This window comes from Staurois parvus, unplaced genomic scaffold (genome assembly GCF_062004578.1).
Source record: "Staurois parvus isolate SC_StPar_1 unplaced genomic scaffold, SC_StPar_1.0 ptg000682l, whole genome shotgun sequence".
NCBI classification, from domain to species: Eukaryota; Metazoa; Chordata; class Amphibia; order Anura; family Ranidae; genus Staurois; species Staurois parvus.
In genome coordinates, this window is record NW_028318478.1 from 7,270,564 (window position 1) to 7,285,323 (window position 14,760).

Genomic DNA, 14,760 nt, shown 5'->3' on the forward strand with positions numbered 1-14,760 from the left:
TTATTTAGCCAGTAATTATAATTCATGAAGTGTCGTTTTACCTCCAATACTGCTGCTTTCAACACAGTAGCTGCTTTCAACAGAGTAGCTGCTTTCAGCACAGTAGCTGCTTTCTACACAGTAGCTGCTCTTTACACATCGGAAATATGTGTTTTCCCGATGGTCTTAGGCGACCCCTGTGAAAGGGTCGTTCGACCCCCAAAGGGGTCGCGACCCACAGAGTTGAGAACCACTGCTATAAGGGATAATATATATACATTAATTCACACAATACAACAAATTTGGTATTCACGTTTGAAGCATATTGTATTGTAGGTGAGTGCAGATGTGGTGGGTAATTTATTTACTTATTGAGCACTAAGCGCAGTGAATAGTGTACATTTTAGGAAATCCTCATCGCCTGAGATGTCATTTATCACAGAGGAGATGGAGAAATTGAAGTTCCTCCATCTCCTCTGTGTGCAGCTAACTCAACTGCTTACAGCAGTCCTGGGCTCTCCGGTGGAAACACTTTCTTTCCAGTACATATATATATATATATATATGTCCTAATGTGACAGGTGTGTGGGTGCAGGTGAACAGCCCTGAATGCAGACAGTGTGGGGTAGATTTACTAAAACTGTATAGAGTGCAAAATCTGGTGCATCTATGCATGGTAGCCAATAAGCTTCTAACTTCATCTTGTTCAGTTAAAGCGACATTAAAGCTTTGATTTAAAAAAAAAAAAAAAAACATGTTATACTTACCTGCTCTGTGTAGTGGTTTGCACAGATCAGCCCTGATCCTCCTCTTCAGGGGTGCCCTGCTGGTGCTCCTGGCCCTCCTCTTCAGTGGGTGCCTCCATGGAAAGCTGCTTTCCATGGGGGCACCTGTGTGGACTCGCTCCCAAGCTGCCCTGTCTGCATCCCTTGACACAGAGCAGGTGGTTTGGCACCACTCCCTTGCCACAGCATTTGATTGACAGCAGCAGGAGCCAATGGCTCGTGCACATCGCTGGATCGGATTTGGCTCAGGTGAGAATAAGGGGGGCTGGGGGAGATTGTGCAGCACAGATGGTTTTTCACCTTAATGCATAGAATGCATTAGCTTCCAGGTTTTACTGTCAAAGCCTAATTGATCAAGCTGAAGTTAGAAGCTGATTGGTTACCATGCACAGCAGCACCAGATTTTGCACTCTTCAGTTTTAGTAAATCAACCTCACTAAGTCTATTCTATTATATGTGGTTAGTAAAGGAACTTGGTAAGGCTAGGTTCGCACCTATGCAGGTTGCGTTTGAGCCATTTCTGCTTTGCGTTTTTGCACCTGCGTTTTTTGTGCGTTTTTGCTGCATTTTTAATTTTTTCCATTTTTTTTATTTTTCTTGTTGCTAGGCAAATTTAAACCACAAAACACGTCAAAAACACAGCAAAAACGCAATACATGCTTTTCTGCAGCGTTTCCATATAGAACCAGAAATGCAACTTTTTGCATACGAAAAATGCATCTGGTAAAAACGCCCTTTCCAAAAAAATGCATCTGGTGAAAACGCGCAAATGTGAACATGTCTCATAGGAAATCATGTTAAATGGACTGTAGTGTGTTTCTGCAAAACACAAAATGCTGCAGAAACGCTTAGGTGTGAACCTAGGGTAATTTAGGACAAGTTCTAACTGATAGCTTGTAGTAACAGCATTTCACTGTAAGAAAATGTTTGTCTTTTTCAGTTATCATTCTTTATGATGAATTTTATGCATATAAACAACCTTGCTGTTTCATAACCTATAGATTATTCCTGTTCAGATGTGTTTTGATAATGAAAATTGCCCATTTAGCGCTCCCCTTCCATTATTTTGTGCCCGGCAGTACAATGTATATATTGTATATTTTCTCTATTTATTATGCATTAGGGTGTCCTCTGTATGAAATCTAAGGCAGCCAAAGTCTCCCTGGAGAAAGCGGCTGCTTTAACCTGCTTTCCGGTAAACTCCTCGTCTATTGCTTTAACCCTTACAGGCACAGGCCTAATGGGTAAATGTGCCACTTAAATGAACATCAATTGGATATTTCTTTTACTGGCACAGCAAATGCAATAATGTAAGGTAATAAAAAATACATTTGTGAAAATGCTTTGCCGAGGAGAAAAGTTTGGATAGAAAATATTCCTTTGTCTTGTGTTCCGTTATAGTTGCATAACAGTTCATGAAGGATCTTATGGTCATGATTACCTAACCTAGGGGAATATGGCAGAGCCAGGGGTCATTACTTTTAAAAATGTAAGTTGATGAGAATAAAATTGATATGTTAATGGCCTTTACTAATTGGGTTTTCCATAACGGTTGAGGTGATGACTACTTTTGGAGATCTTTTGGATACACCTGTTGAATAGGATCATACATTCACAGGTTGCTGTATATTTTTTTGTTGTGGTTTCCCATCATCTAATTTTATTATCTGTCTAATGAAGCAGATGTTGTACTGGGAAACGTGTTGGGGTATAAAGGTATTGTATTCACATGTGTTGGGTTTCCATGTGCTGTTGATTTATTTGCTATTTACTGACAACAGTCCTTCCTGCTTCAAGCTGCTCTGTGTTCCAAAATTCTTCCAGTGCTACATTGGATATAAAAAGTCTACACACCCCTGTTAAAATGGCAGGTTTCTGTACTGTAAAAGAAATGAGACAAATATAAATAATTTCAGAAGTTTTTCCACCTTTAATGTAACCTATAAACTGCACAACTCAGTTGAACAACAAACTGAAATTTTGTAGGTAGAGGGAAGTAAAAAATATAAAAATAATTTAATTTGGTTGCATAAGTGTGCACACCCTTAAACTAATACTTTGTTGAAGCACCTTTTGATTTTATTCCAGCCCTCAGTCTTTTTGGGTATGAGTCTGTCAGCATGGCAATATTTTCCCACTCTTCCTTGCAAAAACACTCCAAATCTGTCAGATTGTGAGGGCATGTCCTGTGCACAGCCCTCTTCAGATCACCCCACAGATTTTCGGATTCAGGTCTGGGCTCTGGTTGGGCCATTCCAAAACTTTAATTTTCTTCTGGTGAAGGCATTCCTTTGTTGATTTGAATGTATGCTTTTTAATCGTTGTCATGCTGAAAGATGAAGTTCCTCTTCGTGTTCAGCTTTCTACCAGAAGCCTGAAGGTTTTGTGCCAATATTGACTGGTATTTGGAACTGTTCCTAATTCCCTTTGCCTTGACTAAGGCCCCAATTCCAGTTGAAGAAAAACAGCCCCAAAGCATGATGCTGCCACCACCATGCTTCACTGTGGGTATGGTGTTCTTTTGGTGAAGTGCAGTGTTGTTTTTGCGCCAAATATATATTTTCAAATTATGGCCAAAAAGTTCAACCTTGGTTTCATCAGACCATAACACATTTTCCCCACATGCTTTTGGGAGACTTCAGATGTGTTTTTACAAAATTTAGTCGGGTTTGGATGTTTTTCTTCATAAGAAAAGACTTCCGTCTTGCCACTCTACCCCATAACCCAGACATATGAAGAACACGGGAGATTGTTGTCACATGTACCACATAGCCAGTACTTGCCAGATATTCCTGCAGCTTCTTTAATGTTGCTGTAGGCCTCTTGGCAACCAAATTATTTTAGTTTTTTAATGTTTACTCTCCCCCCCTCTAAAAGATTTGTTTGTTTTTCAATTGAGTTGTACAGTTTATAGGTCACAGTAATGGTGGGAAAAGTTCTGAAATTATTTAACCTATGTCTCATTTTTTTCATCACAGAAACCTGACATTTTAACAGGGGTGTGTAGACTTTTTATATCCACTGTATATACAGTTTATAGTAACACCTAGAAATTCTTGTTTCAGCTTAGTCATACTGTTAATAGTTCTTGTAATTTTCAGAACTGACAATATTGTAAGTTTTGTGTTTTTTTGGTGAGGGTTAGAAGGTAACTAGTTTTGGTAGGTACCCGCTTCCACTTCTGGTATCGCCTAAGCAATTCCACCAGAAGTTGCCCTAAGGCACCCCACTCAAGATACTAAAGAACCATTCACAAAGTGCAGGGTGACTCGCACATGCGCAGTGGAAAGCTGGCTTTGGAGCCTCAAGGAGTCACAGCCGGCATAGCACACTAGATATGACAGGGCTGAAGACCCGAAGACCGGCAAGGAACCAGCTCAGGTGAGGACGGTGCTGGATCCTTGGACAGATAAGTTTCCTTATATTAAAAGTCAGCAGCTACAATATTTGTAGCTGCTAACTTTTTATTTTTTTTTTCTAGAGACTGAAGAATTGCTTTAAAAGCTGAACTCCCAGGTCTTGTCTGTATTGCATACATTCATTGGTTCAGCTCAGCCAAAATTCTAACAATGTATGGCCAGTTTAAAGCCCAGCTCTGGGAAAATTTAAAATTATTCCTTGCAGTACTCATTTTGTCTAGGGGAGAGGAGTACCTAATCCTCTGCTCGCTCGGCAGGTGGTGCTCCCCCATGTTCTGGTTGTGGACTGTCCTCATGTCCAGTGCAGAGCTATGAACCCTTTTCTGGTTTTGATGATGCTAGAACCTTAGACCAGAGTGGAGTGTGGGGGAGCAGGCACTGTGGTCTAGCACCGGGGAGTAGCAGATGATTGGGTAAGTAAATCTCCTTTTGTTGTTTGCCTAGACCAGGGGTCTCCAAACTTTCAAAACAGAGGGCTAGTTTACTGCCCTTCAAACTTAAAGGGGGGGCAGACTGGCCAGTGGGAATAGAAAATGCCTTGACATCGGTTGGAGTGAACAATGCCATAGGCTTGGTGGACATTGGGAGAAATAAAATGACATGATTGGTGTCACTAGGAGAAATAGTGCCCCATCATTCATGTCACTGGGAGGAATAGTGCCCCATCATTCATGTCACTGGGAGGAATAGTGCCCCATTATTGACATCAGTGGGAGGAATAGTGCCCCATCATTGGTATTAGTGGGAGGAATAGTGCCTCATAATTTTTGTCAGTGGGAGGAATAGTACCCCATTGTTGGTGTCAGTGTAAGGAATAGTTCCCCGTCTTTTGTGTCAGTAGAAATAGTGTCTTGTATCAGTGGAAGGAATAGTGCCCCAAGGGCTGGATAAAGTCAAGCAAAGAGCCACATCTGGCCCACAGGCCAAAGTTTGAAGGCCCCTGCCCCAGACCTATATAAGCAATTAAACCTTACAGTGCGGCCACAGCCACTCTGCGATAATTTTTAGGTTGCCCGGAGTTGGGCTTTAGCAGACCACTTCAATGCCTTTTCTATACTCCTTGTAGCCACATACCTCCCAGTGTGTTTAAAACCTACATGTTTAGTGGATTTATATTGCAGGTACACCTATTTGGTGTAATATATACATGGCTAAATTCAATGTGGTTATGAAGCATGGTGCCGCCCTCTGCCATACTAAAAATTTGCCATCCTAGGCCAAAGCTTGTGTGACCTTGGCCTATTTGAAGAACTAGATCTTTCATAAGCAACACAAGAAGACCCATGAAAGTCATCCTGTCAGATTCTTGCTTTATATCCAACCCCGTAGTGCAACACGTCTTTTTGGCTTATGACATAAAAGCTTGGTTGTTTTGAATTCTTTTTCCTCTGGAGGGTACTTCACAGAGACAACTTTGCTTTTGAGTTGCAGTTACCTGAACAAAGATGACTGGATTATTACATTAGTTTTCTTATATTGTAAGTTGCAGCCGTAACAGCTGGAGCTACTATAGAGATGTATACAAATTCTATTTTCTCATATAGAGGTATAGAGTGTGTCCTTTAGGAATCCATCATCCAGGATCTTCCCAAAAGCTAGGAAAACAAAGTAGTAAATAATTCATACTGTCAAGTAGTAACACACACTCATGATTACAAAGCACTTTCTCCTAGGATAATTATGTGAAGCATGGCTAAGCAGCTTGAAGAGCATAGTAATACTGGAAGGAGTGCAGAGAAAACTGTTTCTTTTTAAATGCAATTTTCTTTAGATGAAATGTCTAATGTAATGTTTACTTTTTACTTATTTATTTAATAAATTATATTCATAATTTTTTTAAATATCTTTATTCTACACGTGGTCTGTATGTATGTGCTTACAGTGCATCCAGAAAGTATTCACAGCGCTTAACTTTTGCCACATTTTGTTATGTTACAGTCTTATTCCAACATGGATTATATTATTTTTTTTCCTTAACAATCTACAAACAACACCCTATAATGACAACGTGAAAGAAGTTCATTTTGAAATCTTTGCAATTTATTAAAAAAAAAAATGAAAACAAAACACATGTACATAAATATTCACAGCCTTTGCCATGGCACTCAAAATTGAGCTCTGGTGCATTCTGTTCCCACTGATCATCCTTGAGATGTTTCCACAACTTGATTGGAGTCCACCTGTTGATTGGACACAATTAGGAAAGGCATAAACCTGTCTATATAAGGTCCCGCAATTAATCCCCTGTTCACATATATGTGGCTGTGCGGGCCACGTTTTGTACGGGCACGAGAGCCCATTCATCTGAATGGACTCCTGTGCCATGCAGGGAAGAAGTTCCTGCACTCCTTTGGAAAACACAGCCCGCACGGGAACCTCGAATCCCAGTACAGTTGCGTTTTCCAGTGCGGGCGGCGTGCCATTAAAACTAAGGGCACCCGCCCGTGGGTCCACATTTCTCTGTGCGAGTGGTGCGGCTGCATGGATTTTCATGCGGATCCACAGCGGCACCACCCGCACAGATGTGAACCTAGGGTCACAGTGCATATCAGAGCACAAACCAAGCCATGAAGTCCAAGGAATTGTCCATAGACCTCCTAGACAGGATTGTATCAAGGCACAGATCTGGGGAAGGGTACAGAAAAATTTCTGCAGCATTGAAGGTCCCATTGAGCACAGTGGCCTCCATCATCCGTAAATGGAAGAAGTTTGGAACCACCAGGAATCTTCCTAGAGCGGGCTGTCCGGCCAAAATGAGCAATCGAGGGAGAAGGGCCTTAGCCAGGGAGGTAACCAAGTACCCAATGATCACTCTGAAAGAGCTCCAGCGTTTCTTTGTGGAGAGAGGAGAACTTTCCAGAAGAACAACCATCTCTGCAGCACTCCACCAATCAGGCATGTATGGTATATTGGCCAGTTGGAAGCCACTCCTCAGTAAAAGGAAAATAGCAGCCGGCTTGGAGTCTGCCAAAAGGCACCTGAGGGACTCTTAGACCATGAGAAACAAAACTCTCTGGTCTGATGAAACAAAGATTGAACTCTTTGGCCTGAATGCCAAGCGTCATGTCTGGAGGAAACCAGGCACCGCTCACCACCTGGCCAATAGCATCCCTACAGTGAAGCATGGTGGTGGCAGCATCATGCTGTGGGGATGTTTTTCAGCGGCAGGAACTGGGAAACTAGTCAGGATCGAAGGAAAGATGAATGCAGCAATGTACAGAGGCTTCCTTGATGAAAACCTGTTCCAGAGTGCTCTGGACCTGAGACTGGGGCGATGATTCATCTTTCAACAGGAGAACAACCCTAAGCACACAGCCCACATAAAAAAGGAGCCACTACGGGTTGACTCTGTGAATGTCCTGGAGTGGCCAGCCAGAGCCCAGACTTGAACCCAATTGAACATCTCTGGAGAGATCTAAAAATGGCTGTGCACCGACGCTTCCCATCCAACCTTATGGAGCTTGAAAGGTACTGCAATGAAGAATTGGACAAATTGCCCAAAAATAGGTGTGCCAAGCTTGTAGCATCATGCTCAAAATGACTTGAGGCTGTAATTGGTGCTAAATGTGCTTCAACAAAGTATTGAGCAAAGGCTGTGAATACTTACGTTCCTTTTTCTATTTTTAATAAATTGCAAAGATTTCAAAACAAACTTCTTTCATGTTGTTATTATAGGGTATTGTTTGTAGAATGTTGAGAAAAAAATTAATGTAATCCATTTTGGAAAAAGGCTGTAATATAACAAAATGTGGCAAAAGTTAAGCGCTGTGAATACTTTCTGGATGTACTGTGTATAGTTATACAGACAGCCATGAGGATCCATTGCATTCCTTATTGATAATATAAAATTGGCACTGTGGTTTTAGGAACGATAGTTTTGGAGGCATAGAATTTATCGTAGCTGGAAATGAATTTGTTACACCTGAGTGCAACAGTTTATCACACCTCCAATTATATATAATACATTTTTGTGCGATCCAGTGCGATTTTACATCTCAGTGGAAACACACAGGAATTCCTGTGTAATTGAAGTGTGAACCAGCCCTTAATCCAGTGTTTCTCAACTCCAGTCCTCATGGACCCCCAACAGGTCATGTTTTCAGGATTTCCCTCAGATGAAACAGCTGTGGTAATTACTAAGGCAGTGAAACTGATCAAATCACCTGTGCAAAATAATGGAAATCCTGAAAACATGACCTGTTGGGGGTCCATGAGGACTGGAGTTGAGAAACACTGCCTTAATCTAATGCACTGAGTGTGCTGATGCTCCTTCATTGTCCAGTCATCCCAGTTAGAGTAGAGCCTGTCATTAGTCTCTATTGAAGTTGAGATAAAATGAGCTCCTCAACCTGGCTATGCTGTTTGACTGGCCAAGCTGTATAATTGATATTTAGACTCATAAAACAGTTCAAACAGTACAATACAGTTCAGTAACACAAACAATGTATTTAGCTGTTTGACTGAAGTTAAATTAGGAGGTAAAATTGTGAACTGGAGCCTATTAGGGTTTTTTTTGTTTTTTTTTAGGATTTACAAGTGTATTCTGTGCATTAGCTGGTTCCTGCACAATGCCTTCGTTCACTCCCATTGTATAGAAATCAGTGGAAATATCTCTAAAGTGAGGACTATGCATTTATCTTCAAGAAGTACATTTTGGGAACAAAACCATAGAGAAAAGTGTGGACTATACATTCCAGTCACCCCCACCCCATATTCTCTTTAAAGCGGAACTCAACTGTATCTGCGTGCCACAAACTGAAAACACTATGTATTTTAAACTCACCTATCCATCCATGTCTCCATACTAATCACTTTGAAAAACTCTCCCTTAGCCGTGGCCATCGTGAGTAAGGGCTGATGATTTGTGTAGCTTTTACTTCCTGGAATCCATCTACCCTTAGCTCAGGCATGCAAAAAGGTGTGCTTAGCTGAGAAAGCCCCTTCTCCCCTCCTCCAGATAAAAGATACAATGTGCCCAGGAAGACTGCTGAGATGTATGACATCACTTTGGTCTAGGCCAGAATCCAGGAAGTAACTAAAAAAAAAAGTTTATAACAAGTAAATATCCATTTGCCGACCACCCTATAGCAACTTTACTGCTACAGGGCGGCTGCTGTGTGCAGAATCACGTATATATACACGATCCTGCATTTCCGGCTAGGGGGCGCGCCTACCTGCTCTGTCATTGGCTTCCTTACATGACAATCATGAATGTCCAGGCCAGAGATTCATGGCCGGGTCCTGGCAATCGACAGAGCAACTGACGGGAGAGATCTGTGAATGTAAACAACACAGATCTCTTTCCAGTCAGCAGAGATGTTCTGTTTTTTTTAAAAACCAGCACATCCCCTAGTACAGGGGTCTGCAACCTTTAAGACATAAAGAGCCACTTGGACCCGTTTCCGAGAGGGAAAAAAAGACTGGGAGCCGCAAAACCATTGCAACATTTAAAACAAATCCGACACTGCATATATTGCAAAAAGCGCTCTGGTCATGAAGGGGGTTTAAGGGCCCAGTAAGCAAAGGGTTAATCAGGGCCACAGTGTATCGTCATAATCACAATCATAGCCTTAGGTCAGTGGTGGGCAACCTTTTTTTTCAACTGAGCCAAATCTCGCCAAAACCACGATTGAAATTTATTTTGAGAGCCACATTTTTAAAACTGAAAATACATCCCCCATATAGTAATTCATCCCCCATAGTAATTCATCCCCCATAGTAATTTATCCCCCATATAGTAATTCATCCCCCATAGTAATTCATCCCCCATAGTAATTCATCCCCCATATAGTAATTCATCCCCCATAGTAATTCATCCCCCATATAGTAATTCATCCCCCATATAGTAATTCATCCCCCATATAGTAATTCATCCCCCATAGTAATTCATCCCCCACATAGTAATTCATCCCCCATAGTAATTCATCCCCCATATAGTAATTCATCCCCCCTATAGTAATTCATCCCCCCTATAGTAATTCATTCCCCATATTGTGTCAATTCACTTACCTTTGCTCCGCGTGTTCCTCTCGCCGTGTTCCCGCGTCGTTCCGGTCTTCAGGGCGGACTGTGAGAGGAGAGGAGTTCGTCACGCTGCCCCGCCTACATCCTGACAGCCAATGTTTGCCATGCTCCGCGGGCCGGATTAAAAGGTCCGCCGGGCTGTAGTTTGCCCATTGCTGGGCTAGCTGCAGAGTCCTGACTTTTGGGGCGGCCGCCCGAGAGGAGGGAGGGGAGCGGGCGCCCGGCACACAGAAGACCCTATTGCAGGGGTGGGCAAACTTTTTGACTTGAGGGCCGCAATGGGTTCATATATTGGACCCGAGGGCCGGACCAAGAGTAGATGAATGATGTGTATGTGTCATCCATAGTAAGTATAGTAATATTCCCCCATAGTAAGCATAGTAATTAATCCCCCATATAGTAATTCATCCCCCATAGTAATTCATCCCCCATATAGTAATTCATCCCCCATAGTAATTCATCCCCCATAGTAATTCATCCCCCATATAGTAATTCATCCCCCATAGTAATTCATCCCCCATATAGTAATTCATCCCCCATATTAATTCACCCCCCATATTAAGTCCCCAAGTCCCCCCTGTGTCAATTCACTTACCTTTGCTCCGCGCGTTCCTCTCGCCGTGTTCCCGCTCCGTTCCGGTGTAGCATGAAAATCTGTCTCCTATGAGGATCTGTCCCCCTCGATGTATCTGCGCATGTGCCAGTTTCAGGCAATAGCAGCCGATCGGCGATCTCCGGCACATGCGCAGCTACGTCGAGGGGGACAGATCCTCATAGGAGACAGATTTTCATGCCACACCGGTCTTCAGGGCGGACTGTGAGAGGAGCCTAGCGGGAGCCTAGCTCCGCGGGCCGGATTAAAAGGTTTGCCCATTGCTGCCCTATTGCCTGTCACCTGGTGGGCAGTGTGCTCCGGAGCCGCAGCCAAGGTGAAAAAGAGCCGCATGCGGCTCTGGAGCCGCGGGTTGCCGACACCCACCCTAGTAAAACACCACACAGTAAAAACACTCCTTAGCACACATTTAACCCTTTGATTACCCCAGATGGATGGTAATCCCTCCCTTCCCATTGTCATTAGTATAGTGACAGCGCTTTTTATTAGCACTGATCAATGTATTAGAGTCACTGACGATACCAGTGGAATTTAGTCAGTTCCCACCCAGTGTCAGTTAGTGTCAGAATGCCCGCTGTACTATCACAGTCCTGCTATAAGTCACTGATCGCTACCATTACTAGTATATAAAAGAAAAAAAATTCCAGTATCTATACCATTGTTTGCAGACGCTATAATTTTCACGCAAACCAACTAATATATACTTATTGGTATATTTTTTTTACCAAAGACGTAGCAGAATATATACAATTTATGTAGAAATTGTATTTCATTTTTATTTTTTTACTGGATATGTTTTATAGCAAAAAATTAAAAATATTGTTTTTTTTTTTTGAAAATTCTTTCTTTTATAGCACCAACATTTAAAGAAACCCAGTGGTGATCATAAACACCAAAAGAAAGCATTATTTGTGTGAAAAAAAATTATATAAATTTAATTTGTGTACAGTGCCAGTTAAATAGCCCAGCGCCGTATAGCAAAAAATGGCCTGGTCATGAAGGGTGGGTAGCTCTTTCGGAGGGCAAGTGGATATAATATACTTTCCTATCTATTTACTGATGCTAGCAGCATAAGGATTAAAAATCGTTAAAAGAGAAGTATGGCTTTCTGAATAAAAAAAAAGTATGCTCCCCTAGATGTGATGCTGCATCTGTCCCTCGCTGGCTCTGCAGTGAGAACTGAGCGATCAAACACTGTGATCACTCCGTTTTCCCCTCCGCTCTGAGCAGGGAGCCATGACTGTCAGTCACTGGCTCTCTGCTTTGCCCCTCCAGCACTCACCGGAGCATTGGGCTGTGGAGGGGGCAGGAGGGGCTGGCTCAGTCTCTGAGAGTGGAGTGCTGAGAGGTCGAGCCAAGTGGCAGTTTAGGCTTCTGGGTGGATTTTGACTATAGGGTCGGCATCTTTCCAGAACCTGGACTGACTGTGAGAAATACAGCCAAAAAAGCTTTTTATATCACATAAATACTGTAAATACACACAAGAACCAGTACTTATTCTCTTATTTTCATCACTTGAGATGGTCATTACTTTATTGTATGCATCTTAAGAAACCACCTGCTTCATGTTGCATCATAGAATATTTTTTTTTGTAACCAAGAGTGTAATTTTAACATTTTCTTTAGCTTGAGGTGATTGTAGCCATATTAGTGCATTTGCAACAGAAACAATTGAGTACTGTCCATGATACTTTTTTTATTTGCACTAACATACAATTTTGAGGACAAGCTTTAGGGGAATGTCCACTTCTTCAGGTCTAAGCAGTACTGAAACAAAGATTTAGCAGAATGTTGGAAGAGATGTAGGGGATGGGAAAAAAACAAAAAACAAATAAGGCACAGCAAAAGCAAAGTCTGGGGGGGAGGCGGTAAGACAACACTAGCAGAGGCAGTCATGCTTGAGCTGATAGTCATAAAAATGTTGGATAATGAGTAAGGAATCCCATGTCCAAATTCAGGCCGTTATCTCTTGTGTCAAATAGAATTATCATTCTTAGTTCAAAAGTTTTTCTTTCCTGAATGGATCTGAAATTTCCTTTAAGAACTAAAACATTGAGGTCTTCCATAGTGTGGTCTGGTTGTGTGAAATGGTGTCCCACAGGTGTGCAAAGGTCATCTTCTTTATGTTCCTTGACATTAAATTTATAATTTTATTTTAACATTTTATTTATAATTTTAATTTCAGATCCGTCTTAAGAAAACCCTGACCGTAATCACATTGCCCGTGCCTGAAGGAAATCTACACCAGAGCACGATGGAATGTAAAATTCCACCATACAGCATGTTACCTGCTTGAAGCATTTCTTCATGCATCTCTTTCAAAGCCCAATTAAAGTAAGTGCAAGCTGCATTATAAATGTCTTTAAGGCTGGTTCACATCAGATGCAGTCCAGTGCAGGGGCGGACTGACCATTTGGAAACTTGGGCACTACCCGAGGGCCCGGGGTCAGTAGGGGGGCCCATGAGATGCCCTTGGTACCTTTTTCATAGGCTTTTTTGAGTTTGGGAAAGGACACAGGGGCCCCATGATCCCCTATTGCCCGGGGGCCCCATGAATTGTCAGTCCACCCCTGGTCCAGTGCATTTTAAATCTGCATCAAAAACACATTCACAGTGTTTTCTATGTATACCAATGGCCCTAGTTCACACTAGTGCAGTGCTTTTCAGTGCAGTCAACAAAAAGTAGAACATGCTGAAATTTTTCTGTATGGAACGCATCTGGAATGCAGCAAAACGCAGCAAAATGCATCAAAAATACACCAGAATGCACATGTACTGGATTGAGATGAAGATGCATCAAAAACGCACCTGAAAAAAGTAGAAATTGTGGCATGAACCAGCCCTTAATTATCTCCAGAGTCATTGCTGCCATGACTAACAGTCTGAAGGTCCTTGATTTGTTCCAGCTGAATGTGAACAGTTGCTATCTGCTGTTTAAAGCCAGTACACTTAACAAAGACTCCAAATGGTAGAGTTTTATCTGTTGGCAGCTGAATTGGCATTACGACTAGTGAGTAATAAAGGAAGTTTGTACTAATCTGTCATTAATACAGCTGTGAAAAATAACTGACATTAAATGGTTAATGCACCATGGGGGTAAATAAATTTAAGGGATTGCTGATTGGTTTCAGAGAAGGTAACAAAGGTTTTTGCAGTATTTATCCTTAAAAATTGGGGATAATTCATTTTGTTTAATCCAGATTTAATGCTAAACTGAACAGATACTAAAAACACTATTTAATACAGTAATGTATCCCTTATAAAACAAAAATCATCAAAATATTTTTTTTTCTATTTTTTTTTTTGCAACCACAAAATGTTCCAGAAACACAACTGTGATCCCTTATTTTCACTTCTTATTGCATTTATTATATATATATATATATATATATATATATATATATATATATATATATATATATACTGTAGTGTGTATGTATGTATATATATATATATATATATATACACTGCTCAAAAAAATTAAAGGAACACTTTTTAATCAGAGTTTAACATCAACATAAAGTAAATTAATAGCCTCAAGTAAATTAATCTCCTGGGATATTGATCTGGTCAGCTAAGTAGCAGAGGGGGTTGTTAATCAGTTTTAGCTGCTTTGGTGTTAATGAAACTTACAGCAGGTGCTCTAGATAGGCAACAATGAGATGACCCCCAAAACAGGAATGGTTTTACAGGTGCAGGCAACTATTTATTCCCCTACGCATTTTTTCTGACTGTTTTGTACTAGTTGTGCATTTGGCTAGGGTCAGTGTCACTTCTGGTAGCATGAGGCTATACCTGGACCCTACAGAGGTCGCACAGGCAGTCCTACCCCTCCAGGATTGTTTGTGGTGTCTCCCAGCACAGTCCCAAAAGCATTGAGGAGATTCCAGGAGACAGGCAGTTACTCTAGGAGAGCTGAACAGCGACATAGAAGGTCCTT

The 14,760-nt window shown here is 41.6% G+C and overlaps 1 protein-coding gene across 2 annotated transcripts in view; it reads left to right on the plus strand.

Annotated features, from left to right (window-relative positions):
• Positions 1-14,760, plus strand: part of OTUD7A (OTU deubiquitinase 7A) — a 336,988-nt gene that overhangs the window by 137,843 nt on the left and 184,385 nt on the right. For both annotated transcript variants that reach the window (XM_089652433.1, XM_089652435.1), the window contains one exon: positions 13,006-13,154. The gene's annotated coding sequence lies outside the window, so the exon portion shown is untranslated. The remainder of the gene's footprint in view (positions 1-13,005; positions 13,155-14,760) is intronic.